General features: G+C 50.6%; 1 pseudogene; it reads left to right on the top strand.

Annotated features, from left to right (window-relative positions):
• The first annotated feature begins 264 nt into the window (after positions 1-264).
• Positions 265-26,336, top strand: LOC141981909 (small ribosomal subunit protein eS19 pseudogene; annotated as a pseudogene).
• Positions 26,337-27,669: the final 1,333 nt, after the last annotated feature.

Raw genomic sequence — 27,669 nt, 5'->3', positions numbered from 1 at the left:
CACCCTGAATAAAGGTAAAATCAAATAAAGTGTATTGAAGGGTTTATAACAAAGAGTGGAGCAAATAAGAAGGGGAATAAACAACAAATGATGCAATAGAGTGATTACCCCCAAACTCAACCCTATAAAACATTATATATATTATATATAAAAACCTTCTTCCCAGATCAAAACTACGGCAGATGCTTGGGACCTCAATCCTCTGGCTAATGGTAAGCCTTTGGAGAGGATCTCCAAGGAATCCCTTGACGTTTCCTCGAGACCATGGGCGAAGCAGATGTTGCGTCCAGGAGAACGGCGGCGGATGGTACTTCTCCTTCTCTCCTTCTTGCAGGTGAGGAAGCTGTTGGAGGAAAATCCCTATCCCTTCTCTCACTAAAATGGATAGATGCCTGCAGGTCAGACCCATGGCCCGTGACCGTCCCTAGCTGCCACTCAGATGGACAGCAGCTGAGCCATACTCAGGGCAGACTTATATAATCTGGCCCGAGAAACCCCATAGAAGGAGCAGAAAACCCCTTCTGGGAAAACCTGTGGAAAAGGCGGTAAAAACCAGTTCTATCCAGAAGTTGTTTACCACTTCTGAGGAGAAATAAAAGAGCGGGAAAATAAATCTATAGCTCACATGGGCATAAAACTCCATTTTGGAACCAACATGGCTTCCTGTGATTACAGAACATATGAAAGCAAATCCAACCTAACACCTGCTTTCACATGAAATGCATGAAGAATCTCTCCCAGAGGCCCAAAAGTCTTATGTGGCCTCTTGACTAATCACCACAACACCAGAAGAATGCTACAGAATGGAAAGAACTAAAGAAACTTATTTTAAAGAAGTACTGTGCATGTTTACATATAGCACAAGACTATCACATGATCAGATATCAAATCAAATTTGTTGAAATCGTTGATGGAAAAGCTGAGAACAGTAAGAAAAGCTAGGTGGGAGGAGAGCTCATGCCAAGGCAACATTGGCAGAGCACTGCAGTACTCTAGTTACAATAATTCTGGAGTTCTAATCAGAAGAGACTACAGTTTGGAGGGGAGAGGGAGGGTTTCTCATGCAGATAAAAGCCGGTCAGAACTAGAGACCACCAATTTCATTTTCTCTTGTCACCCTGTTGGGGACACTGGGCATGGCCACTAGGTAACTCAAGGGGATGGAAGACCACGAGTGTCGATAAAGCCCCCCTCGCACTAGGCCCAAGTGACCTTGGGCCCCCCCCCCCCACCTGGAGGCACTCGCAGCAGTTATGCTGAGGTTCTGCAACAATATGTTGTGAAGTCAGGCTGCCTGAAACTAAACAAGGCCAAACAGGGCAGATATGGCAGAACAATGCTGAACAAAGCAGCTTTATATCTATAGTTTAATGGATAGTACAGAGAACAAGGGAACTAGCTGGTATCTGGATTAGCTGGCTATATGGATACTTAGGGCAGCTTGCTATTGGATAAGTATGCTGAAGAAAGGATGTATAAAAGCCTGTGTAACTTCCTGCTCTGTGTGCAGGATTTGAGATTCTATTCTCCCTGTACCTTCTTTGAAGCTTCAAATAAACTTTTCCGCTTCTCCACCCCGTTGTGTTTATTGGGTGACGCACACCAGGCAACGAACCCCTGCTGTTGCTTGCCTCTGGCACTGGGTGCCGGCAACAACCCTAATGAGGGCAGAAATTCAGGTCTGCAGAAATAAAACTAAACTAGTGTACCATCTCGCTCTTCCCCTGATGAGGGTCTTACAGACACATTTCCTAGTTCAAGTTATTTTACCACAGCATAACCTTTACCCCGTTATGAGCTGTGACAAACATGTAGTTGTAAAATAAAATAACTTTCTTATTTTTTCCCCCATTAGCAGACTAACTCCTGCCCAGAATCAGAAGGAACGTGTGACAGGTTGGACCCCCCTTCCAGAGTGCTATCTGATGTGCTGGGGTCCCACTGAGCCCGCCTGTGTCCACCAGCCTGGGTTCCCCTTACTCTGTGCTGCTGTGACAGGCTCTCAAGCCCCCTTCCAGCACACACACACAACTAGGGACACACAGAGCTGTAGAATCCCACAGAGTCTGCAATCAGCTCTGTGTGAGAGGACTCAGCTCAGTGATTGCCCAGCACTCTGATGCACACACCCTCTGGAGGGTAAACCCAAAATTATATTGTCTTGTGTTGTATAGAAATCTATACAGTGCAAGCTCATGAAATTCACCCCCTCCCTCAATGTGGAGGGAGATATGCACAGCTTTTTGCCAGCCCCAGTATGAAACAAAAAACAAGTTTATTAACTACAAAAGGTAAATTTTAAGTGATTATACGCGATAGCAAACAGAACACAGCAGATTACTATTTGTAGCCAATTTCTTTAAGGTATTCAGCCTAGTTTGCATGTTTGCTCAGTAATTTCTCACCCTAAATGTTGTTTTATTTTGGTTGCAGAGTTTTTTGAAGGTAAACTGCACTGCTTGCAGCATAAATCTCCAGGTATACCCTTCATAGGCTGACCTTTCTTGCCTGGGCTCAGCCCCTGCCTCCCTCAGCTTAGTTCCTTTTTTCTTCAGGTGTTTTCAGCAGTCTTCCTTCTTGGGTGGAGAGGCAGTGGAGAAGAGCCTGTGTTAACTCACTCCCTAGGGCCTTAAATAGGATTTGCATATGGCGGGAATCCTTTGTTTCCCAGTTTGACCCCCACCCTCTTCCCATGGAAAAGTACCAGAATTTCAAGATAGTATCCTGTACCAGGTGACACGATCACATAACCCTACTGTGTCAAAGCAGCATCCCAGGAAACTTCTCAGGAAGGAGGGAGATTAGTATCTTCAAAGTCCTATTGTCCTTCCTAATGGCCCATCCAGGAAGATTGCATATTGTCTGGTAGTGTGACAAAGTTCCTGCTCTACCTTGGTGGGTCTTGTGCTTATTCGTGCATTTGCTTGTCTTGGAGTTTCACAGCAGCCCTCAGGGTGGCCATTTTTCTGAATTCACAGTCCAGGTCGACTCCTCCTGTGTCTGACCAGGAGTTGGGAGGATTTGGGGGGAACCCGGGCCCGCCCTCTACTCTGGGTTCCAGCCCACGGCCCTGTGGAATTCAGCTGTCTAGAGTGCCTCCTGGAACAGCTGTGCGACAGCTACAACTCCCTGGGCTACTTCCCCACGGCCTCCTCCCAACACCTTCTTTATCCTCACCATAGGATCTTCCTCCTGGTACCTGATAATGCTTGTACACCTCAGTCCTCCAACAGTCCACATTCTCATTCTCACTCTCAGCTCCTCACTCACTCACTCACTCACTCACTCACACTCACACACACACACACACACACCACAAACTGAAGTGAGTTCCTTTCTAAAACCCAGGTGCCCTGATTAGCCTGCCTTAATTGATTCTAGCAGCTTCTTGATTGGCTGCAGGTGTTCTAATCAGCCTGTCTTAATTGTCTCCAGAAGGTTCCTGATTGTTCTCGAACCTTCCCTGTTAGGAGACGGAATCGTTTCTTCGCTCGCTCCTGAGCTATCTGCTTTCCTTTCTTTCCTGAAGCCCCCTGGCCCAGATTTTTCACACTTTTCCTTTCGCTTAGTTTCCCCCCCCGCGTTTGGGCCGGACGCTTTGTTTTTTTGGTTTCGTTTTCTCCCGTTTTCTGAGTTGCGTCAGTGTGCTGGCCGGTCGCCAGCACCCCCCCCCAGACGCCTGCTTTTGGACTTTGCTCTTTGCTTAATTGAAATCCCCAGAGGAGGGGGGGAGGACTGCCGACCCGCTGTCCAGAGAGGGGAGTGGACGCCCCCAGACCCAGCCGTCTTGTTTTTTGCCTGGACTTTTTTCTTATCATTACAACATTCCTAGCTGCCGAGAGCCTTGGGACAGAGCCAACAGCTGCAACAGATGCCAGAGGCCGGAGAACTCGCCCGAACAGCTATGAATCATCGTGGAGAGAGGCCGTAAGACTGAGGGATTTTCTTTGAATTATACCCTCGGGGGGGGGAGTTGACTGCGTCCCAGCTGCGTCTGTAGCGGCACAGGGGTGTAGCAGGGAGCTACCCCCAGATCCACCGGTGCCCCCAACCCCCCCCCCACTACTACGACTATCACGGCCCCCGCTGCCTCGTCCCTGCTGGCAATCTGCCATCTGCCTTCGGATCCAGCTGTTTGCTTTGGACTTTGCCTTTCGGACCGGACATAACAACCAACCAAACGAGACTCTTTGGACAATTGTGGTGGGTCGTCCTCCCTCCACCCCCACCCCCCGGATTGTTTATCCCATAGTTTACCCCTACTACCGGACCCCGATTTTCCCCCCCCCCCTTCTTCCGGTGTCTCCCTGTCTCTCCCTGCTTACAATGGCAGAGATGGAGAGACGCAAGGCCCCTCCAACGAAATTGGTTGTCCCTTCCCCATCTACCCCCCTGCCCACCCCTCAAGATCTCCCCACCGCCTCCATTGTTAGAACCCCTGCCCCCGCCCCCGCCCCCGCTGGGGCCTCGGCAGTGGGAGGCACTGGGGCAATTACTACTGCTGCTTTGGTTCTTGCCCCATTAGATTCTAGGAACCCCCCCCCAGTTAGACGGAAAGGTCGGGGCGGGCCGAAAGGAAAGGGCCCCACTCATGCCGCTGGGCCCTCCATGGCAGAGGCCGCCCCCACCACTATGGCCTCATCATCGATCGTGGCACCCCTCCCAGCTGTTCCCTCCACCAGCTCTGCGACCGTCCCTCCCCCGGCCCCCAGGACGTATGCCCGGGCGGCGGCAGGCTCCCCCTTGCCTGCCGCCTCCTCATCTCGCCCACCCACTACCTCCGCTACCATCACTAGCGCCCGGGGCCCTCTCCCCGCCCTGACCAGGAAGCACGGTGTCCGTTGCCTCCTGGTGCCCGCCTCGCCCCACGTGGAGGCATACGTGCAGGCGTTGGCGAAGGTGGTAGGACCCATGGCCATTGTGGCGGCCTCCAAGATGTATGGGAAGGTCGTTTTCTTTTTGGCTTCGGAGACTGCCGCCCAGGAGGCGGTGGAGAAGGGCCTAGTGGTAGGAGGGGTGTTTATCCCCCTAGAACCGCTAGAAGATCTGGGCGTTCGCCTCGTCCTCACCTCCGTTCCTCCCTTTTTACCTAACGTTGCCCTGTTACCCGCTCTTTCTGCCCTGGGAAAACTTGTCTCTGCTATCAGCCCTCTCCCGTTAGGCTGCAAGGACCCCGCCCTCCGTCACGTCCTTTCGTTCCGCCGGCAAGTGCAGATTTCACTGCCGGCGGGGGTGCGTGACGGAGAGGCGCTCGAGGGGTCCTTCCTAGTCCCCTACCAGGGAGCCCGCTATAGGGTCTTTTATTCCACCGGAGAGGCCCGGTGCTACCTCTGCCGCTCGGCGGGGCATGTCCGTAGGGACTGCCCTTTGGCCCGGGGGAGAGGGGCACCTGAGACCCCCGAGACCCGGCAGGATATCGGCCCTGTTGTTGCCGACACCCCTGGCCACCCGGCACCTGAAACCACCCCTCCTCCCACCCGATCCAACGCTGCCCCCGTCCGGGCCCAAGAGGTACCTTTCCAACAACGCCCGGGCGACCACGGGAGTCCCACTCTTGCTGTAACCACCTCGGCAGAGCCTCTGGAGGAGAGTGTGGCACAGCTATTACCAGGTGCAGGAGAGGGCTCGCCCCAAGGAGAACCCCCCGCCCCTCCTGCTGCCTCACCGCTATCCCCCCGAACCCCTGAACCTTTGCCTCCGCGCCCCGCTCCGCCCCCTGCTATTCAACCCCCAGATGACGCTATGGAGGGCTGGACTGTAGTCCAGGGGAAGCGAGGCAAGCGGAGGGCTCGAGCCCCGCTGCATCCATCTGACGCGGAAGCCCCCCGGAAGACCAGGAAGGGAGGTACTGACCTTGAGCCTCCCGCTTCGGCCACGAGTGAGATCCATTCGCTGGTGTCGGGAGGTGAAGATAGACTGGCATTGGAGGGAGGAATCCCCCCTCCGCGGGGGACCCTCCCCTCCGAAGCCCCAGAGGAAGCCCCTTCTAACCGGATACCACCTAAACTCCCTACGAACCCCGACGTGACCGTTGAGGCGGGCCCTAGCGGAGAGGCCCCCAGGGTAGTAGGAGTCGGCCTCTCCTCTGTGTATGCAGAGATTGAGGCCCTAGATTTGACCCCGGTCACCCAGGGAGGGGATGATTTACTGCCGGCCAGCCTCGTTTTAGGCAATCTCACCCCAGGCCCCCTTTCCCCATGTTCTCTCCCCCTGACTGCCTTTCCGGGTGAGCACCCCACGGAAAGTGGTTTACCACCTGATGCCATGGCTGCCACGACCACCCCGGAGCCAGCATCTAGCATTACTCGGAGCCCCCTCCCTTGCCCCTTAACCCCCGACCCTGCTCAGGAGGCACCTTCTTTTTGCTGCTCGCCTCCTGAAGCCCAGGGCCTTACCTCTGCCCCTGCCCCCACCCCTGTCCCGGTTCAATTTCCCTCCTCCTGCAAGGCTACTGCCGCCCCTGGGGTTATTTCTTTTCCGCCTTTTGCAGATTCCCCCCAGGGAGCAGTCTTTACGTTTTCTAGTTGCGACTCATCAGGAGTTGCGCTTTTCCCCCTGCCATCCCCGTCCACCCCAAGGCACGAGATGGATTTAATAACCCCAGCCTGTCAGACGCCCCGTCGGCGGTCCGCACCCTGCCTACCCGCCTTAGCGGACCTCGAGGCTGTATTAAGAACCCCATCGGGGAGTACCCCGGAAACCGTAACCCCATCCCCCCATGAGCTGCGGCATGCACTACGGAAGTTCTTAGAGCACACCCGTGGTGCCCGCAATAGGGCACAGCTGGCTCTCCAGCGATGGGGGGACTTCGATCAACTCGTTCAGGCCGCAAGGGCCCTTATGAAGGAGGGCAGAGGGCAAGGGAGGCGCGGTGCCGCGGCCTACGAGCGGGCCCGCGGCTTCCGGAAAGATCTACTTACTTATGGGATGGGACACGGGTTGCTACGCGACCCGCCGGGGGCCATGAGCACCCCCACCAATGAGAACTCCCCACCCCCCCGGCCCTCCGCATGACACCTCTCATTATTGTAACCCTGAATACCAGGGGCTGTAGGATGGCTCTCCGCAGGTCCCAGGTGCTCTCCTACCTTCGGGAGGGGGGGTACTCTGTGGTTTTCCTGCAGGAGACCCACACGGACCCAACCGCCGAGGATAGGTGGCGGCTGGAGTGGGGGGACGGGGTATACTTCAGCCATTGCACGACCTGGCAAGCTGGAGTGGCGACCCTGTTCTCCCCCGCCCTGCGGCCCGAGGTGCTAGGGGTCACTGAGGTCGTACCGGGCCACTTGTTGCACCTCCGAGTTCGTCTGGAGGGGCTCGTGGTCAATCTTGTTAATATCTATGCCCCGCAAGTGAGTTCACAGCGGCCACAATTCTACCAGCAGGTGTCCGATTTTCTCGGCACCCTAGACTCGCACGAGTGCCTGATCCTGGGAGGGGACTTTAACACTACCCTCGAGGAGCGGGACCGCTCGGGGGCCGAGCCGAGCCCGGCCGCCGCGACCATTCTCCGAGACATAGTTGACTATCACTCCCTAGTGGACGTCTGGCGTGACCATCACCCAGATGACACTTCCACGTTTACCTTTGTCCGGGTGGAGGCCCATCGGTCACACCGCTCTCGGTTAGACCGTATTTACCTATCCCGTTTCCATCTTTCACAGGCCCACTCCTCCACCGTTCGGCCGGCCCCTTTTTCCGACCATCATTTAGTTACCGTTACGGTCTCCCTCCGTGCGGAGGGACCGGGGCCGGCCTACTGGCACTTTAATAACAGCCTGCTGGAGGACGAGAGCTTTGTGATGTCCTTCCGGGAGTTTTGGCTGGCCTGGCGGGAGCAGTGGCGTGCCTTTCCCTCGGTGCGGCGCTGGTGGGATCTAGGGAAGGTGCACGCCAAGCTCTTCTGCCGCAACTACACTCGGGGCGCCAGCCGACGGAGAAATGCAGCGATAGAGCAGTTGGAACGGGAGGTCTTAGAGCTGGAGAGGCGCCTGGCCGCCAGCCCCGGGGACCCGTCCCTCTGCGGAGCGTGCCGGGAGAAGCGGGAGGAACTTCGAGCCCTCGAGGACCACCGGGCCCGAGGTGCCTTTGTCCGGTCCCGCATCCGCCTCCTTCGGGAGATGGATCGCGGCTCCCGCTTCTTCTATGCCCTGGAGAAAACGAGGGGGGCCAAAAAACACGTCACCTGCCTTCTAGCGGAAGACGGCACCCCCCTCACGGATCCGGAGGAGATGTGTGGGAGGGCCCGTGACTTCTACGCCAGCCTTTTCTCCCCGGATCCGACCGATCCTGGCGCTCGCGGGGTGCTCTGGGAGGAACTCCCCACGGTCAGCGTGGGCGACCGAGACCGGCTAGAGCTGCCTCTCACCCTGGCCGAGTTCTCGGAAGCCCTCCGCCGCATGCCCACCAATAAATCTCCGGGCATGGACGGGCTGACCGTGGAGTTTTACCGCGCGTTCTGGGACATCCTCGGCCCAGACCTAGTCACTGTCTGGGCTGAGTCTTTGCAGGGCGGGGTCCTCCCTCTGTCGTGCAGGCGAGCGGTGCTTGCCTTGCTGCCGAAGAAGGGGGACCTCCGCGACTTACGAAACTGGCGTCCCCTCTCACTCCTTAGCACGGATTACAAAATCGTAGCGAAAGCAATTTCGCTGCGGCTAGGGTCCGTGATGGCGGACGTGATCCACCCAGACCAGACCTATACTGTCCCGGGTCGCAGCATTTTTGACAACCTCTTTCTAGTCCGAGACCTTTTGGAACTCGGGCGGAGAGACGGTCTGTCGTTCGCCCTCCTGTCTCTCGATCAGGAGAAGGCGTTCGATAGAGTGGATCATGGGTACCTCCTGAGCACCCTGCGGGCGTTTGGATTCGGACCTCAGTTTGTGAGTTTTCTCCGGGTGCTGTACGCCTCCGCGGAGTGTTTGGTTAGGCTCAACTGGACCCTGACCGAACCGGTCAGCTTCGGGCGAGGGGTGCGGCAGGGGTGCCCCCTCTCAGGCCAGCTGTACGCTCTGGCGATCGAGCCTTTCCTCTGTCTCCTCCGCAGGAGGTTGACGGGGTTGGTGCTGCGGGAGCCGGAGCTGCGGCTGGTCCTGTCGGCGTACGCCGATGACGTCCTCCTCGTGGTCCAGGACCCGGGCGACTTGGCGCGAGTGGAGGCATGCCAAGCCATCTATTCAGCAGCCTCCTCCGCCCGAGTCAACTGGGTCAAGAGCTCTGGCTTGGCGGTGGGGGGCTGGCGGCAGGTAAGCTCCCTCCCACCCGCGCTTCAGACCATCCGGTGGAGTGCCGGCCCTCTGCTCTATCTCGGCGTTTACCTTTCTGCCACGCACCCTTCTCCGCCGGAGAACTGGCAAAATTTGGAAGGCGGCGTGATTGAGCGGATCAGGAAATGGACGAGGCTACTCCGATGTCTCTCCCTTCGGGGGAGAGCACTGGTGCTTAACCAACTAGTCCTGTCCACGCTCTGGTACCGGCTCAACACCCTAGCCCCGGCCCCGGGTTTCCTGTCCCACCTCCGGAGATTGATTCTGGAGTTCTTTTGGTCAGGATTGCACTGGGCCCCTGTTGGAGTTCTTCATTTGCCCCTGAAGGAAGGAGGGCAGGGCCTGAAGTGTCTGTACACTCAGGTCCGCGTTTTCCGCCTCCAGGCCCTGCAGAGGCTCCTTTATAGTGCAGGTAGTTCGACGTGGAGCATATTGGCGCACGCCTTCCTACGCCGCTTCCATGGGCTCCGATATGACCGGCAGCTCTTTTATCTTTGTCCGAGAGGTTTTCCGCGAGACCTCTCCGGGCTGCCGGATTTCTACCAGGACCTCCTCCGGACCTGGAAACTGTTTTCAACCACCAGGTCTGTGGCGGCCATCGTTGGGGCAGATCTCCTCACGGAGCCCCTGCTACACAACCCCCAACTTCGTGTGCAGGCGGCGGAGTCCCGCACGGTGCGCCAGAGGTTGGTCCTGGCGGGAGTTACGAGGGTCGGGGACCTCCTGGACTACGACCGGGGGGACTGGCTGGATCCCCTGACGCTCGCTCGACGCATGGGGCTCTCCAGCCTTCGCACCCCCCGGCGCGTGCTTCAGGAGGTGGAGGCCGCTTTGACCCCCGCTGCTCGGGCTTATGTCAGCCGAGCCTTGCGCGAGGGCGCACCCCGCCCATCCTTTACCCCAGGCCCGCCGGACCTTTCCATCGGGCCCCTACCCTGCCGATCCCAACACACCCCTCATCCTTTCACTGCAAGCCGGCTGCATGAATTGCAACCGGTCGGTTTTCAAGTTGCACCACGGCAATATTTATATACACTCACGCTCCATACCCTCCACGCCCGCACCCTGGTGTCCCGCCCCGACACAAAGTGGCGAGATCTCCTACCACCCTTGGAGGGGGAGCAACCTCGGTGGGCCAGCCTGTACTCCACCTTGGTCCCGAGGCCCGTCGGGGACATCAGTTGGCGGCTCCTTCACGGGGCCGTGAGCACGGGCGTGTTTTTGACACGTTTCACCTCCGTTCCGGAGACTTGCCCCTTCTGTAATGTGAGGGAAACCCTGGCGCACGTCTATTTAGAGTGTGCCAGATTGCAGCCTCTTTTTCGGCTCCTCACAAATATTCTTTTGCGCTTTTGGCTTCATTTCTCCCCTCACCTCTTTATCTATACACTCCCCATCCGTGGCCCCACCAAGTCGCGAGATCTCCTGGTTAGCCTCCTCCTAGCCTTGGCTAAGACAGCCATTTATAAGACCAGAGAGCGGAGGTTGGCTCATGAGGCGTCCTGCGATTGTAGGGCCGTTTTCCGATCCTCAGTACATTCACGCATCCGGGCGGAGTTCCTCTGGGCGGCGTCCACCGACTCCCTTGACACCTTCGAGGAACGGTGGGCGCTGTCCGGGGTTCTCTGCTCGGTGACCCCGTCCGGTTCCCTCCGTCTGACCCTCTGATTGAGGGACAGAGCGAGAGACGCCAGCCACAGCCGTTAGCTGCTGTGAATACCATCATTATTGTTATTTAGGAGGGGTCTTATAATACATGGGTGTGCCCCCCTCCCTCCCAACCACCCACCCCGCAGCCGTGCCCATCTTGTCGGGCACTCTCAGGAGAGGGAGGGTCGGTGACCCTGGGCGCGGCACTAGGTAACTCGAGGGGGTGGAAGACCACGAGTGTCGAGGAAGCCCCCCCGCTCTAGGCCACCAGGTAACTCAGGAGGGTGGAAGACCACGAGTGTCGAGGAAGCCCCCCCGCTCTGGGCCTGGGCTAGCCTGAACACCTCTCCCTCCTGAAAGCTGTTGTGTTATACCTTCTGATTGCGTTGTTTTGTTGCTAAGTTTTCCTTTATCTTTTTGTAATCTCTGTAACTGTTACAAATAAACTTCTTTTCTGTTTCAAAAAAAACCTTCCCTGTTACCTTACCCAGGGAAAAGGGACCTACTTAGGCTGCTCTCCCCCTCTGGCCTGGGCTTTCCTTGCTTGGCTTCCCACCTAGCTGGGCCAGATGCTTTCCCCTCTTTCTTTTCTTTTTGTTGTTTTTTTTTTTCTTTCTCTGCTGTTGCTAGAGTGTTGGCCGGCTGCCGGCCGGCTGTTAGCCCCCCGGCCTGCCCTCGGATGCTGCTGCTGCTCCAGCTGAAACCTCCCCCCCCCAGAGGAGGGGCCTGCCAGCCCACTCCCTGGAGGGGGGGAGTGGAGGGACCCAGCCCCCAGACCTAGCTGCTTGCTGTTTGTCTGCGGACCCGTCTCCGGCTGAGAGGAATCTTATCACTTGCTCCAGCATTTCTGGAATGCAAAAAAGAAAGCCCGGAACAGACAGAGAAAAAGCTGTCTACCGGAGGAACGCCCGGGGAATCTACAAATCACTGTGGAGGGGGCCCAAGACTAAGTAACTTTCGAACTGTGCCCTCGTGTGAGGGGAGGCCTTGACTGTGTTGTGATTGTGTTTGTAGGGACACAGGGGGTGTGGCACGGAGCTGCCCCCCGATCCATCTGTGTCCTCCCAACCCCCACACTACTATCCTCATCACTGCCCCCTCCATCGTCATTGCTGGCTGTTTAACATCTGCCTCTGGACTTAGCTGCTTGCCTTGATTCCACCGTGTGGGCCAGAAGCACCAGCCAACCAAACAGGACTCTCTGGACAAGCGTATGGTGGTTCATGTACCCCCCCCACCCCGAACTGCCTATCCCACAGCCTGTCCCTTTTTACCTGACCCCAACTCTTGTTAACCACCTGCCACCGCCCCCGCTGGGGCATCGGCAATGGAGGGCACCGGGGTGACCTCCGCTGCTGCCATGCCCATGGCCTCCCCAGACTCTAGGGGAGCCCCCCCAGCCGGCGGGAAAGGCCAGGGCAAGAAGAAGGGGAAGGGCCCCGCTAAAACCACCAGGCCCTCCTTGGCAGGGGCCACCCCCACTGCTGCGGCCCTGCCACTGACCACGGCGTCCCTCCCCGCTGCCCCATCCACCAGCTCTGCGGGTGTCCCTCCCTCACCCCCCAGGATGTATGCCTGGGCGGCGGCAGCCCCCCCACCTGCCGCCTTGTCATCTCTCCTGCCCACCGCCTCCGCCACCATCAACAGTGGCCAGGGCCCCTTCCCCGCCATGACAAGGAAGCACAGTGTCTGATGCCTCCTGGTGCCCGCCTCACCCCACATGGAGACCTATGTGAGGGCGTTGGCGAGGGTGGTGGGGCCCTCGGCCATTGTGGTGGCCTCCAAAATGTATGGGAAGGTCCTCTTCTTCTTAGCATCGGAGGCTGCCACCCAGGAGGCGGTGGAGAGGGATCTGGCGGTGAGGGGGGTGTTTGTCCCCCTAGAGCCGCTAGAGGACCTGGGCATCCGCCTGGTCCTGACCTCTGTCCCTCCTTTTCTCCCCAATGCTGCCCAGTTACCCGCCCTTTCCACCCTGGGGAAACCTGTTTCTGTCATCAGCCCTGTCCTGTTGGGCTGCAAGGACCCCTGCCCCCAGACCAATCGACCCCCTCACCCCTTTACGGCAAGCCGGCTGCATGAACTGCAACCAGTATACTTCCAAACCGCGCCAAGGAAACATCTATACATGCTCGTGCTTCACACCCTCACCCTAGTGTCCCGCCCCGACGACCTTCTCCCACCTTTGGAGGGTGAGCAGCCCCGGTGGGCCAGCCTATATTCCACCTTGGTTCCAAGGCCCATCAGGGACATCAGTTGGCGGCTCCTTCACGGAGCTGTGAGCACGGGCACGTACTTGGCGTGGTTCAACCCCATCCCAGATACTTGTCCCTTTTGCGGTGTGAGGGAAACCCTTGCGCACGTATATTTGGATTGCGCCAGGCTGCAGCCCCTGTTCCGGCTCCTCACAAATCTTTTATTACGTTTTTGGTTGCATTTTCCCCCTCACCTTTTTATTTATGCACTCCCCATCCGTGGCCTCACAAAGTCGCAGGATCTCCTAGTTAACCTCCTCCTGGCCCTGGCTAAAACGGCCATCTATAAAACCAGAGAGAGGAGGTTGGCCGACGGAGTTTCCTGTGACTGTGGGGCCATTTTCCGATCCTCGGTCCGTTCACGTATCCAGGCGGAGTTCCTCTGGGCGGTGTCCACCGACTCCCTTGATGCTTTTGAGGAGTGGTGGGCGCTGTCCGAGGCTCTCTGCTCAGTGTCCCCGTCCGGCTCCCTTTGTTTTGACCCTTTGACTGGGGGAGAGAGTAAGGGACCCCAGCCCCAGCCACTGCTGCTGCGGACACCACCATCTTAGAGGGGTCCTTTCACACGTGAGTGCACGTGCCCTCCCCCCCCGGGTTGTCCACCCCACAGCCTGCCCCTTTTGTTGGGTGCTTTCAGAGGAGGGAATTGTTGCTGACACTCGGGCGTGGTGCCAGGTAACTCAAGGGGGTGGCAGACCTTGAGAGTCGATGAAGCTCCCTCACTCTGGACCACCAGGTAATCAGAAGGGTGGAAGACCACCAGAGTCGAGGAAGCCCCCCGCTGTGGGCCCAGGCAAGCTTGAACACTTCCCTTCTCTGAAGCTAATGAGAAAACAATTGTGATTGGTTGCTGTGTTACAAAACAAGAGCATATGCAATGTGTAAGTGTATTATGCAAATAAAAAACACCTTTTTTGCTTCAAAAAAAAAATTACTCTCCTATAGCCATCTTGCCTGACCCTGTCACAGTGGGTATTCACCAAGTACACACACAGCTGTAACTGTTACATAATCAATATTCCTAACTTCAGATATAGAAATGATACATGCATATAAATTGGATAATCACATTCAGTAAATCATAACCGTTCCAATGATACCTCACGTGAACCACCTTGCATAAAACATCTTAGTTATGCCATATTCATATCATAACAATATTTATATGAAGAATATGGGGTGTAATGTCTCAGAATGTATCCCTTTAAAATGAAAACCACTGTCTCATTATTAAAGTTGGTTGGGAGTTATTTGATAAAGCATTTTTTTGACAGAAAATGCCAACTCGTCAAAACCAAAAATTTTCATGTGACTGTATCAGTCTTGACAAAACTTCCTCAAGTGCAGGATAGATTTTCAGGTGGCAGGAAGAGAGACAAAGAAAGAATAGCCAATAGTCCACTGATGAGGACACTCACCTGGGATGTGGGAAAAAGTCTTTCCATGATTCAGAACAAGGACCTGAACCTGGGTCTCCTATGTCCCAGGTGAGCATCCTAACCACCACCAAGCTATTCTGGCATGGGGTTCTTTCTCAAAAGTGCTGGTTTCATCCTGATGCAGAACAAGAGAAGATTTTGAAATCTGAAAATTTTTTGCAGGACAGGAAAACCACTTCCTACCCAGCTCTATTCATTATACCCTTCCTTTCCAAAGCTATCTCTACATTGGTTTGTTTACTAAGTTACTGGACTATAAACATGCTTGTATGTGCTCCCCAGACCCGCACCAAGTGTCCCCATATGCTGTGCTGGGCAAAACACTATCTATATGCACATACTCAGAGCCACAGTCACAAAAGTGAAAGCCTGCAAGCTGCATGGAACCTTCTTAAAAATACCATAGTAGAGGCTCACATTAAATGCATACCCCAAATTAAAAAACACAGTAAGAGGACCAAAAAAGTGCCAACATGGCTAAACAGCAAAGCAAAAGAAGCAGTTACAAGGAAAAAGGCATCCTTTAGAAATTGGAAGTTAAATCCAACTGAGAAAAATATAAAGGAGCATAAACTCTGGCAAGGCAAGTCTCAGAGTATAATTAGGCAGGCCAAAAAAGAATTTGAAGAGCAACTAGCAAAGATTCAAAAACTAACAGCAAAAAATTTTGTAAGTACATCAGAAGCAGGAAGCCTGCCAAACAATCTGTGTGGCCACTGGACGATCGAGGTGCTAAAGGAGCAGTCAAGGAACATAAGGTCATTGGAGAGAAGCTAAATGAATTCTTTGCATCAGTCTTCACTGCAGAGGAAGTGAGGGAGATTCCCACACTTGAATCATTCTTTTCAGGTGACAAATCTGTGGAACTAACCCCAGGTTGAGGTGTCAATAGAGGAGGTTTTGGAACAAATTGATAAATTAAACAGTAATAGGTAATAAGGACTATATGGTATTCACCCAAGAGTTCTGAAGGAACTCAAATATGAAATTGCACAGCTACTAACTGTGGTATGTAACCTATCACTTAAATCAGCCTCTGTACCAGATGATTGGAGGATAGCTAATGTGACACCAATTTTTAAAAAAAGTGCCAGAGGTAATCCCAGCAATTACAGGCCAGTAAGCCTAATTTCAGTACCAGGCAAATTGGTTGAAACTATAGTAAAGAACAGAATTATCAGACACATAGATTAACACTGTTGGGGAAGAGACAACACAGCTTTTGTAAAGGGAAATCTTTGATTGGGTTAACAAACGTGGACAAGAGTGATCCTGTGGATATAGTATATTTGGACTTGTAGAAGGCCTTTGACATGATCCCTCACCAAAGGCTCTTAAACAAAGTAAGCAGTCATGGGATAAGAGGGAAGGTACTCTCATGAATCAGTAACTGGCTAAAAGATAGGAAACAAAGGGTGGGAATAAATGGTCAGTTTTCAGAATGGAGAGAGGTATACAGTGGTGTCCCCCAGAAATCTGTACTAGGACCAGTGCTGTTCAACATATTCATAAATGATGTGGGAAAAGGGGTAAACAGTAAGGTGGCAAAAATTGCAGACAATACAAAATTATTCAAGATAGTTAAGTCCAGAGCAGACTCCAAAGAGTTACAAAGGGATCTCACAAAATTGGGTGACTGGGCAACAAAACGGCAGATGAAATTCAATGTTGATATATGCAAAATAATGCATATTGGAAAACATATTTCAAACTATACATACAAAATGATAGGATCTAAATTAGGTGTTACCTCTCAAAGAAAGAAATTTTGGAGTCATTGTGGATAGTTCTTTGAAAACACCATTGAAAACAATGTGCAGCAGCAGTCAAGAAAGCTAACAGAATGTTAGTAACCATCAGGAAAGGGACAGATAAGAAGACAGAACATATAATAATTCCCCTATATAAATCCATGGTTCACCCCCATCTTGAATACTGTGTGCTATTCTGTGTGCCATCTCAAAACAGATACATTAGAAATGGAAAAGGTACAGAGATGGGCAACACAAATGATTAAAGGTACAGAACAGCTTCCATATAAGGAGAGAGAGAAAAAAAAGACTGGGATTTTCAGCTTAGAAAAAAGATGCCTAAAGGGGGATATGATCGAGGTCTATAAAACCATGACGGGTGGGGAGAAAGTAAATAAGGAAGCGTTATTTACCCCTTCACATAATGCAAGAACCAGGGGGCACCCAATGAAACTAATAGGCAATTAAAACAAACAAAAGGAAGTCTTTCTTCACACAATGCACAGTCAACTTGTAGAACTGATTGCCAGGAGATATTGTGAAGGCCAAAATTATAATGGGGTTCAAAAAAGGATTAGATGAGTTCATGGAGGATAGGTCCATCGTTTGCTATTCGTCAAGATGGGCAGGGATGAAACTCCATGCTCGAATGTCCCTAGCCTCTGACTGCCAGAAGCTGGGAGTGGGCAACAGAGGATGGATAACTCAATAATTGCCTGTTCTCTTCATTCCCTTTGAAGCACCTGGCATTGGCCACTGTCAGAAGACAGAATAGTGGGCTAAATGGACCACTGGTTTGACCCCATATGGCCATTCTTACATTCACACTGTTGCTGTTATTTAACATTAGTGCTATCATTTTAGGGGTGGTATCCCACAGTTTTGTGAGGTAAGGGAGACACTCTAGGAACCGCTTTGCCCTGTGTCATTGGCACTGTCCCCCACCTTCATCCATTTGCGGATGGCAGTTCCTGATTACATCTCCCCTCACTGTTACTCCCTACCAAACTGGGTGGAAGGCATAGAGCAATGGTAGGATGATGTGGTGCTGCTCCAGCTCTTTATTGTGGGACAAATGGTTATGCTGTGGAGTAGGTGATCAGCAAGAAGCTGGATGGAATTTGGGCAGAACTTTCTGACACATCACATACGGCTAACCTTGAAGGTCAACGACAATTCATTCAGCTCACATGGTACAGATATGGTGAATGTCAGTTTTGCCATGATATAACCTTCAGCGGACTGTCATTTTCATGCAGGAGAGCCAGTATGTTGTTGTGGGATCACATCGTTTTGGAAACCTGGGATGACCCACAGTGGCTTGAGAATGTCTGAATGAGGAAACAGACCTTCATGGAGTTGTGTGAGGATCCTGCACCAAAATTCCAGTCCCAGAACATTCAATTCAGGGAAGCCATTCCGGTGCAGAAGCAGGTGGTTATTGCCCTGGGGAAGCTGGAAAGCTCCAGACATTTGCAGGTCCACTGCAAACTGCTTTGGGACTGGAATTGTCCATAGGTGGGATCACAGTTGTACAGGTTTGCGAGGCAATTAACACTGTGATCTACCCACAGCTGGTGTCATAAGAAAAGTCCCAAAAGTAACAGCTGGATCTGAGAGGATGGGGTTTCCAACTGTGCAGGGGCCACTGATGGCTTCCATATCTTAATACTTTGCCCCCTGCAATGGCCAAGTGAGTATGTGAAACAAAAAGGTCACTTACTGTTCACTCATTCTGAAAGGCTTAGTGAGCTACAGAGGGAGATTCATTAGTATAGATGTGGGAAACACTGGAAAGGTTCATGATGCCAGGTTGTTGAGATCAGGATTGTACTTGAAGAAGGAAGAAGAGACTTTATACCCAGAAAGAATACTGGTCTGTTTGTTGCGTCTGTGCCCACTGTTATTTTGGGGGACCTCATATACCTGCTCCTAACTTGGCTCATGAAACTGTATCCCAACATCAATGACTCTGGAAAAAAGAGAATTCAATAGCTGCGGAACTGTCATGCAACGAGCATTTGATAGACAAAAATCTTGTTGGTGCTGCCTATTCACTCGTCTGGATGCCAATGTGGCAAATGCCATTCATATAATCATCTCCTGCTGCGCACTCCATAACATTTATGAGGGTAAAGTGGGAGTGCTTCCATCCTGAGTGGGCACTCTGTACAGACAGCCATATATCCTTGTGATGCTGCTGCCTCTGGCAGGACACAACTGAGAGTATCAATTCAGGACAAATTGCTTAGAGCAGGGCAGTCACAGCCCAAGGCTGGGGTTTCTCCACTTCTAAGGCACACCAAACCAGCCAAACAGAGAGGACTTTGATCTCACCCCACTGGCTAACCATAAATCATACAAGCAATTCCCTTAGACACTCCAGTTTCCCAGTATCATCACCAGTGCCACTCATTATGGGAATAAATGGTTATAAAAACCAATATCCCAGTAAAAGAAAAAAGGTTCTCTCAATCCCAAAGGACCAAGCCCCAGACCCAGGTCTATATACCAGTTAGATTTTACCCACAAATCATGCTGTTGCCAATCCTTTAGAATCTAAAATCTAAAGGTTTATTCAAAAAAAGAAAGCTATATAGATGAGAGCTAGAATTGGTTAAATGGAATCAATTACATTCAGTAATGGCAACGTTCTTGGTTCAGGCTTGTAGCAGTGATGGAATAAACTGCAGGTTCAAATCAAGTCTCTCGAGTACCTGCACAGCTGGGATGGGTCATTCGGTCCTTTGTTCAGAGCTTCAGTTTGCAGCAAGGTTCCTCCAGAAGTAAGAAGCAGGATTGAAGACAAAATGGAGGGGTTTCCAGGGCCTTTTATATTTTCTGCCCTGTGGAAGGACACCCCTTTGTTCTTACTGCAGAAAATCATAGCAGGAAGATGGAGTTTGGAGTCACATGGGCAAGTCACATGTCCATGCATGACTCAGTTCTTTACAGGCGGCCAATGTTCACATGTTACCTTGAACATTCCCAGGAAGACTGCTAATGTGGATTGGAGTCTCCCAAGGTCCATTGTCAGTTAAATGTTTCTTGATTGGGCACTTAATTAGCAAATTCCTTTCTCAAGAAGCTGACCAAATGCTTCACTCATGCTATTTAGAATCAAACACATTGAGATACAAGTACATAGTCAATATTCATAACTTCAACTACAAAAACGGTACACACATACAGATAGCATAATTATAACCAGCAAATCATAACCTTTTTATAGACACCTCACACAACAACCTTTGTACAATATTTGCTGCAAATACCTAAAAGTGGTTGCAACAATGATCTATACAGTCACAGTTTATGCCAATAATGTCACAATTCCGCATGTGCACACTGGTCCTGGTTCCTAGCAGGCAAGGGAAATCAGGGATGCCATATTGTGATACTTAGGGTCCAGACACCCCGGAGGGAAACAAGTGGGGGCTGAACCTCAAAGAACAAACAATTGAATCAACTGATTGAAAACAATATTACTGTACTATAGAAGTGTATTGAATAACATATTTTATGAAAGCAGGTGACACACTGGTGATTAATATAATTGTGAAATATATGTATTAAAATTATATGAGAAATTATAGATACTAATTGATATTATGCTTTAAAGTTTGTGACCAAACAAAAGGAGAAACAGATTTTCTCTCAGATAAGAGACAGACAGATAGCTGCCTTCCCTCTTATGTAAATTAAGCAATGTGGAATCAAAACAATGGAAGCCCAATTTACATACCAATCAGCAGGGGCATGATAAGTCCACAGGAAGGGAAGAACAGCAGGAAGCCTTCCTGGCTCTTGAAACAGACACAATAAACTTTGGGGTGACATAAGGGAGGTAAAAAAACATTTGAGCTGTCTGTGACCTGGGGGATTCAAGAGGCCAGAGATCATTGCATATTGGATCCTTTAACCAAGGGGGTTGAAGTCTCTGGGAACTGAGTTTAGGTGAGAAACCTACTTAGACAAAAATTGTAGCTTGCTGAAATTAATTTTTTAGTCTTAGAAGCTTATTTTTACTTTTATTTCCTTGTAACCATTTCTATCTTTATTCCTTATACTTGGTATCACTTAATCCTATGTCTTTTGTTAAATAAACTTGTTTTACTTTTACTATAAACCAATTAAATGCTGTAATTGAAATAAGAATGTTTGTCATACCCCAGTTACATTAGAAGTTGAAGTGTCTTGTTTCTTTAAAGGAGCAACAAACTTAATAACTTCTGTGACTGTTCCAGGAGAGGGCTGGATGCTACAGGGAGATGTATCTGGGGAACTCAGAAGTTGGAGTTTACTGTTTATTACCCGCCAGACAAGGTTTAGACTGGCAAAGCCCTGATGACTTTGCTGGCAAGGCAGACAAGCTGGTGTACAAGGGAATTGTCTCACAGTTTAGCAGTAGCAAAACTCTCACCAGTTGAGGCTGAGAGGGGTAACATAGTAACTCACAATTCTGGGAATCCCAAAAGATGGTTTTGGGAAATTTGGCAGTCAGAGGGTGTTGTGGTCACCTTGTAAAGAGTAAGTAGGCAGTGGAACCCAAGAAGTGACCTGCATGCTTGTAGTCTGGCTGTTGGTGTCACGGCTGTGAGCCACAGCAACATAGCATTTAAGACACTCAGGGCTGGTGGAGATCCCTTATTAACCCCTTACCAGTCTGGGTTAAACCCCAAAGCCTCACATACATGCACACATCCTGGCACAGTAAGGAGGCAGACGACGACATCTGCCCATGCTGAGTCACCTTCACACTGTGCAGATGTTGGAAAAGCACAGGAGGGAACACTGGTACCCACTTGTGCATCTACATAGCTTTGTCAGGGTTTTGTTCCCATGTAGCCAAGGCTCATTACAGCCATTTGTTCCTGTGATACGTCACACATTACAGACAATTATAACAGGGCACTTCCACTGGGTTATCATTTTAAGGTTGGTTTTTGTGGTAGAAGGTGGCGGCCAAGTTGTGATTTGGTCATTATGGAATGTTTTAATCTTCACTGTTCACACTTGTTTATCAGGAGCATTCAATCTCTCTTAGCCACCTTATCAACATTTGATTGAGTGAGGGGGATGCAGTCATTTTAAAAACTTGTTTATTGTCAGCAGTGCTAGCTGCACTTAGTGACTGTTACAGAGCACTAATACCTACTACTGTTGAAAGTGATCAAGGTTTTGTGGGGGGGAAGGACGGGCTGTTTAATCCCACGGTAATGGTAGATGCCTGTGTTGCTACTTAAATTGTGTTTTGATTTTATGCATGAGAATTAAGCGATAAAGATGTTTATCTGTCCATTTTCTGTGTTGTGAGTTCTGCGGCATTTAGAACTAGCAGTGTTTTCTGTTTACACATATCACTAACTGCATTTTCCCCATCCATCCCACGTATTGTGAGGAATTTCAATATTTCTGAACCTTGGCGGGGGAGGAGGTTATGGGTGTGGGACAAACAGGACAAAAAAGTGTTTGCAGTAAGATGGCACCAGACAGTTGCACCATTCCAATTCATGTGCTCTGAATTGTGGGGCCCAATCCCGAACCTGAAAAGCATCTTATGTTCATTGCACTTAAGAAGGAGGGTCCACACACAAGTCAAGGAAACTATAATATTTATTAAAAGTACTACATGGATCTCAGAAGTAAAATATTTTTTAAAGAAATGTAAAGCAACAATATTTAAAACATAATGGGTCTGAATCCATCAACCAGGGCAAATGTTAATGTCTCTGCACCCATCTCCTTGCCCACCTCCTGACTAAGGAGGAATAACATGGTAAAATTGTTCTTGGGGACAAAGAAAGATGTCTCCTAGATGGGGCTTGGAGGGCGGGCACTTGGCCAGGTTTCACAGACTTCCGCAGGCTCACTGTTCTCCGCCTGGGAGCTTAGGGAGGCCCCCCTGTGAAGGGTTTCAGGCATCAGTGGAAGATCTGGCCTGGGGAGTACTGCAGGCTCCATGTTCTCCTCCCAGTCAATTGGGAGTGTTGGCTCTTCCACTTTGGCAGTGCCCTTGGCAGCAGATGGAGGAGGAGATGGCGGTAGTAACGGCAGTTCATTGACAGGTGGAGTTGTCATGGCAGCAGGCAGACTCCCAACTTGTTTGGCCACCAGTTCTTTGAGCCTCTCCATTGGGGAAGGCTCCCATTCCCTAAAACATGTCTCTTGGTTCAGGAGACATTTCATCAGTCTCTCTTCCTGAATCTTCCCTTTCCCTGAGGAACTCAAACTGATCCTGGTTCCTCCTGTCCATGCAATGAGCAGATCTTCCAGGATTCTCCTCTGTCTGCCTCTGCTGTCTCTGGGGTGCTGCTCCCGCCCTCCCAATGGAAAGGTTTCCCTCTCAGGAGCTGAAGGTCCTACCAATTCAAAGACAAGGGTAGATTTTTTTTTTCCTTTGGAAGAGGCCAAGAAATCCCCTCAGATAACCACTTTGCTGTAAAAGTTTTGAAACTTTTCAGCTTTTCAACAGCGTGACTACTAGACTAGCCTTGGTTTTTGGACAACTTTAGCAGCCCATGGGGAAGGACCAGAGGCTATTAATAATAAGATAAATTTACTCATGTTTTTAAAAATTTTAAATGTTCATTGTATTACAAAGGGGGTGGCAGTTCTTTCCAGGGTCTATGATACCAGTTTGCAATATCTTCTTTAAAGGCTGGCCAACATTTGGAGAATATATATTTTCAGGATACCAGAATGGAAAAGAGTGGAGGATATCCAGCGATCTATGCCAGAGAGATGTTTCTGCTAATCGTCACCCCTCTAAATATTGCTGGAGGCATTTGGTCAGCTATGAAGATAAACCAAAGCAATCAATAGGAGGACGAAAAGAATGCCACCATGTCCAAACAGCAGAGCAATGGGGGCCATTACAGGAAAAAAGGCATCCTTTAAAATCAGGGAGTCAAATCCTAATGAGGAAAATAGGAAGGAGCACAAACTCTGGAAAGTAAAAATGTAAAATGTAAAAATAAGGTAGGCCAAGAAAGAAATTACCAGTAATTTTTTTTTTTTTTTTTTTTTAAGTACATGAAAAGCTGGAAGTCTGCCACAAGGCAGCAGGGCTACCAGATAATAAAGGAGCACTCAAGGAAGACAAGGCCATTGCAGAGAAGCCAAATGATTTTTTTGCACCAGGGCTATCCCTAGCAATTCTGGGGCCCTACGCAGCCCCCCGCAGGGGTGTGTTTGTGGGGCCCCAGGCCTCTGCGGGTGAGGGAGTGGGGGACCGGACCCCAGGCCTTCGTGGGGGAGGGGGGTGGGCCTGGCTTGGGGGGCAGGTGGGAACCACTGGTGGCACGGCTGAGGCCGGGTCGCTGCACTCCCGCTACCGGTGAGTGCAGGCCCAGCCCGGATGCAGAGCTTAGGGGAGTAGGGGTGGGGCTGGGGCGGAGCTGAGCCTCCACCATGGGGAAGAGCCAGAGCAGGGGCTGGAGCTGCAAGCAGCTGCGCAGGCACCAGGAAATTTGGTGCCCCAAATTTCCTGGTGCCCTACACAGCTGCATGCTTTGCGTAGGGTAAGGACCGCCCTGGCACCAGTCTTCACTGCAGAAGATGTGGGAGAGATTCCCACTTCAGAGCTATTGTTTTTGGGTGACAAATCTGAAGTACCATCCCAGATTGATCTGTTAGTAAAACAGGTTTTAGAATAAACTGATAGCATATACCATCTTCACTGAGTCCGGCCCATGTGGGAATGTCTATACTGCTATTTTTAGCCCTATTCCAAAACAGCTGACCTAGACTCTGATACTTGCTGCCATGCTGTGAATGTGTACCCTATGTGGCCATGGGATAAGAGGGAAGGTCCTCTCATGGATCAGCAGCTGGTTGAAAGATAGTAAACAAAGGGTAGGAATAAATGGTCAGTTGTCACAATGGAGAGATGTGAACAGAAGGGTCCCCCAAGGATCTGTACTGGGACCTTTGCTGTTCCAACATGTTCATTCATGCTCTGGAAAATGGGGTAAACAATGAGGTGGCATAGTTTGCAGATGATATAAATTTCTTCAAGATAGTTAAGTCCAAAGCAGGCTACAAGGAGTTGCAAAGGGATCTCACAAAACTGTGTAATGGGGCATCAAGCAGATGAAATTCAATGTTGATAAGTGCAAAGTTATGCTCATTGGAAAAAATAATCTCAACTATACGTGTATATATATATATATATATATATATATATAAATAAAATGATGGGTTCTACATTAGCTGTTACCACCCAAGAAAGAGATCTTGGAGTCATCATGGATAATTCTTTGAAAACTTCTGCTCAATGTGCAGCAGTGCTCAAAAGGCTAACAGTGCATTAGAAACTAATAGGAAAGGGATAGAATATAAGAGAAAATATCATAATCCCGCTATATAAATCCATGGTGCACTTCCACTTAAAAACTGTACCCAGTTCTCATTGCCCCATCTCAAAAAGGATATAGTGCTGTGGTCCCCAAACTTTTTACCTTGTTCCACCCCCCCCCGCCGCCCTCTGTCCAGAGTTAGGCTGTGGTTCCTGGAGGGGGAACGTGGAAGGGTAAGGCTGGGGGCCGAGTCTGGGGCAGGGTGGGGGGAGCGAAGCGAAGATTAGGGCCTGGAGCCAGGCGCAGAGCTTGGTGGTGCTCCCTCCCCACCCTCTGTGGGGGCTGGCCTGGGCCCCAGCTGTGGCCCCTGAATGTTCCTCTGTGCTCCCCGGGGATGGGGTGAGCCCCACAGTTTGGGTACCTCCGATATAGTGGAATTGGAAAATGTTGAAAGAAAGGGAATGAAAATGATTAGAGGTATAAAAAAGCTTCCATACAAGGAGAGACTAAAAACATCAGGGCTGGTCATCTTAGAAAAGAGATGACTAAGGGGGAATATGATAGAGGACTATAAAATCATGAATAGTTTGGAAAAACTCAATAGAGAAGTGTTATTTACCCTTTCACACAATACATGAGGGATCACTCAGCAGGTTTAACATAAACAAGAAAAAGCACTTTTTCACATGATGCACAACTAACCTGTGGAACTCATTGTCATGGGATGTTACGATGCCCAACAGCATTACTGGGTTCAAAAAAGAACTAGAAAAGTTCATGGAGGATAGGTTCATCAATGGCTATTAGCCAAGATGATCTAGGATGCAATCCCTTGGTTCAGGATGACCCTAAACCTCTATTAGAAGCCATGAGTAGAAGACAGAGGTGGATCACTCCATAATTGCCCCGTTCTGTATGCTCCCACTGAAGCTCTGATAGAGGCCACTGTCAGAGACAGGATACCAGGCAAGATGGACCATGGTTTGACCCAGTATGGCAGCTGTTATGTTCTTATGACCAATCAAATTTGCACTGCCATTGAACCTCAAGACCCAGCTGGAGTTTCTGTAACACCAAAAATTTGCTGAAATATGCTTTCAGGACTGGGAGGCAATTTGACTGGAAATTTATTACATTCCCAACTCGCATAGAGCGTTTCCATATAAAGGGAGATGTGAACCACAAAAATCACCCACCCATTCCCAGCATCATGAGGAAGTCCTGCCTCTGTGCCTGCCTAGCAACAGCGCTGAGCCAGCAGTGAGATACCTGGTGTCATGGTGAAAGACGTTAACCAACAAGGGCCCTGGCTGCCTTCCTCAAGAAGTCAGGAAAGCTGAAGGTGCCTGAGTGGGTGGATACGGTCAAGCTGGGCAAGCACAAGGAGTTGGCCCCGTACTATGAGAACTGGTTCTATACCAGAGCAGCTTCCACAACCCAGCATCTGTACCTCAGCGACAGTGCTGGCGTCGGCTCCATGACCAAGATCTACGGGAGCCGCCAGCACAATGGCGTCATGCCCAGCCACTTCAGTCGCGGCTCCAAGAGTGTGGCCAGGAGGGTGCTGCAGGCCACGAAGGGGCTGAAAATGGTGGAGGCCGCAAACTCACCGCCCAGGGACTGAGAGATCTGGACAGAATCGCTAGCCAGGTGGCAGCTGCAAACAAGAAACATTAAAATGAGCATCAGATAATAAAACCCGGTTCCTGTTTAAAAAAACAAAACAGTGCAATGACAGAGAAAGAAAGAGACATTACAACCTTATTTCATTCCCTGAAGTTTTAGATCAGCATCACAAAACCCCTCAACTCTCCACTGAAAAGGGAAGTGGCACTGTGTTTATCCATCCACCAGATTGTATCCTTCTCCCACCCCTTCTGCTACCCAGCTTGTGCAGCATGGCTCAGTGCTGGGACAGGCCGGACACCATGGACAGAGACAGTAACAATTTTGTAATCTTCCAAGGGAGAAAGGACTGCTGTGACTAGCTTTTCCTCAGACAACCAAAGTGTTCTCTTCTCCTTCCCAGACCTAAGCTCCTCCATTCAGTGTGGCTTCTGTTTTAAAGGGATGATAAGATCAGAGGTGTGTGGTAGAAGCACTGAAACTGTGTAATCTTCCAAAGGACAAAAGACAGTTGTTACTAACATTAAACAAACAACTAAGGTTTTTTTATTTTTTTAAAACAACTGTGCCATCCCCAGCCAGGACCTTTTTAAACCAGGACCCTCCCATCCCCTGGTCCGTGCGGTCCTGGAACCATTGTTGCCTGTCTGATGGCTAAGAAATGCACAAACCCAGGGACACAATGGTTTTTCATCAATAATCTGTTTTTAAGCTACAGCTTCTGCCAAATGATTAATAGTGCTTCATCAGAAAGCAATAAAATCAGTGATTTGTAGCTGTGTCATGCTCAGGGAACATTTTGGGGAGGAGCAGAGTAGGGGCTGGAGGGGAAGGAACACTGGAGGAGTTTGGTAAGGGGATGGTGCATGACAATGATGTGGATTCAGCACTGCAGTTCAAACTCAGTGAGACATAGCAATACATGGCATATTATCCATGGAAGAAAAATCAGTGCACAGTATTTTAAATGCCCTGGGGATCTTAAAATCAGGAATGTAGTACCAAAGCAAGAGTGGAGGATTGGGGTCCTCTTATACTTACCAGCCTGGGGTTTTGGTTCTTACTGCAGCTTAGTGTCCTCCTCAGGATCATTGCGAAGCTTCATCAACCAGTTCCCCAAGGCAGAGATGCAAAACCACGTTTTGCATCTTCTGCAGTCCTTGCTGCCTCCTTGCCCTGGCCCTCATTGGCATCCTGACAGACAATGAGCCAGCGCTGTTGAGAAGGGGGTCATGACTCATGAGCCATTTCACTGAATGTCTTGACATGACCTGTTCCAGCTCATTGTTGAAGATGCATGTATGATGAGCCCTCCCACAGCAACTGTTAGATTTTCTGCTCTCCGGTACAGTAGCCTCAAGTGCTGGAGTCAGTTCAATCCCCACCTA

Source organism: Natator depressus, chromosome 2 (assembly GCF_965152275.1).
Source record: "Natator depressus isolate rNatDep1 chromosome 2, rNatDep2.hap1, whole genome shotgun sequence".
Classification (NCBI taxonomy): domain Eukaryota; kingdom Metazoa; phylum Chordata; order Testudines; family Cheloniidae; genus Natator; species Natator depressus.
This window is presented reverse-complemented; position numbering and strand designations above follow the sequence as displayed.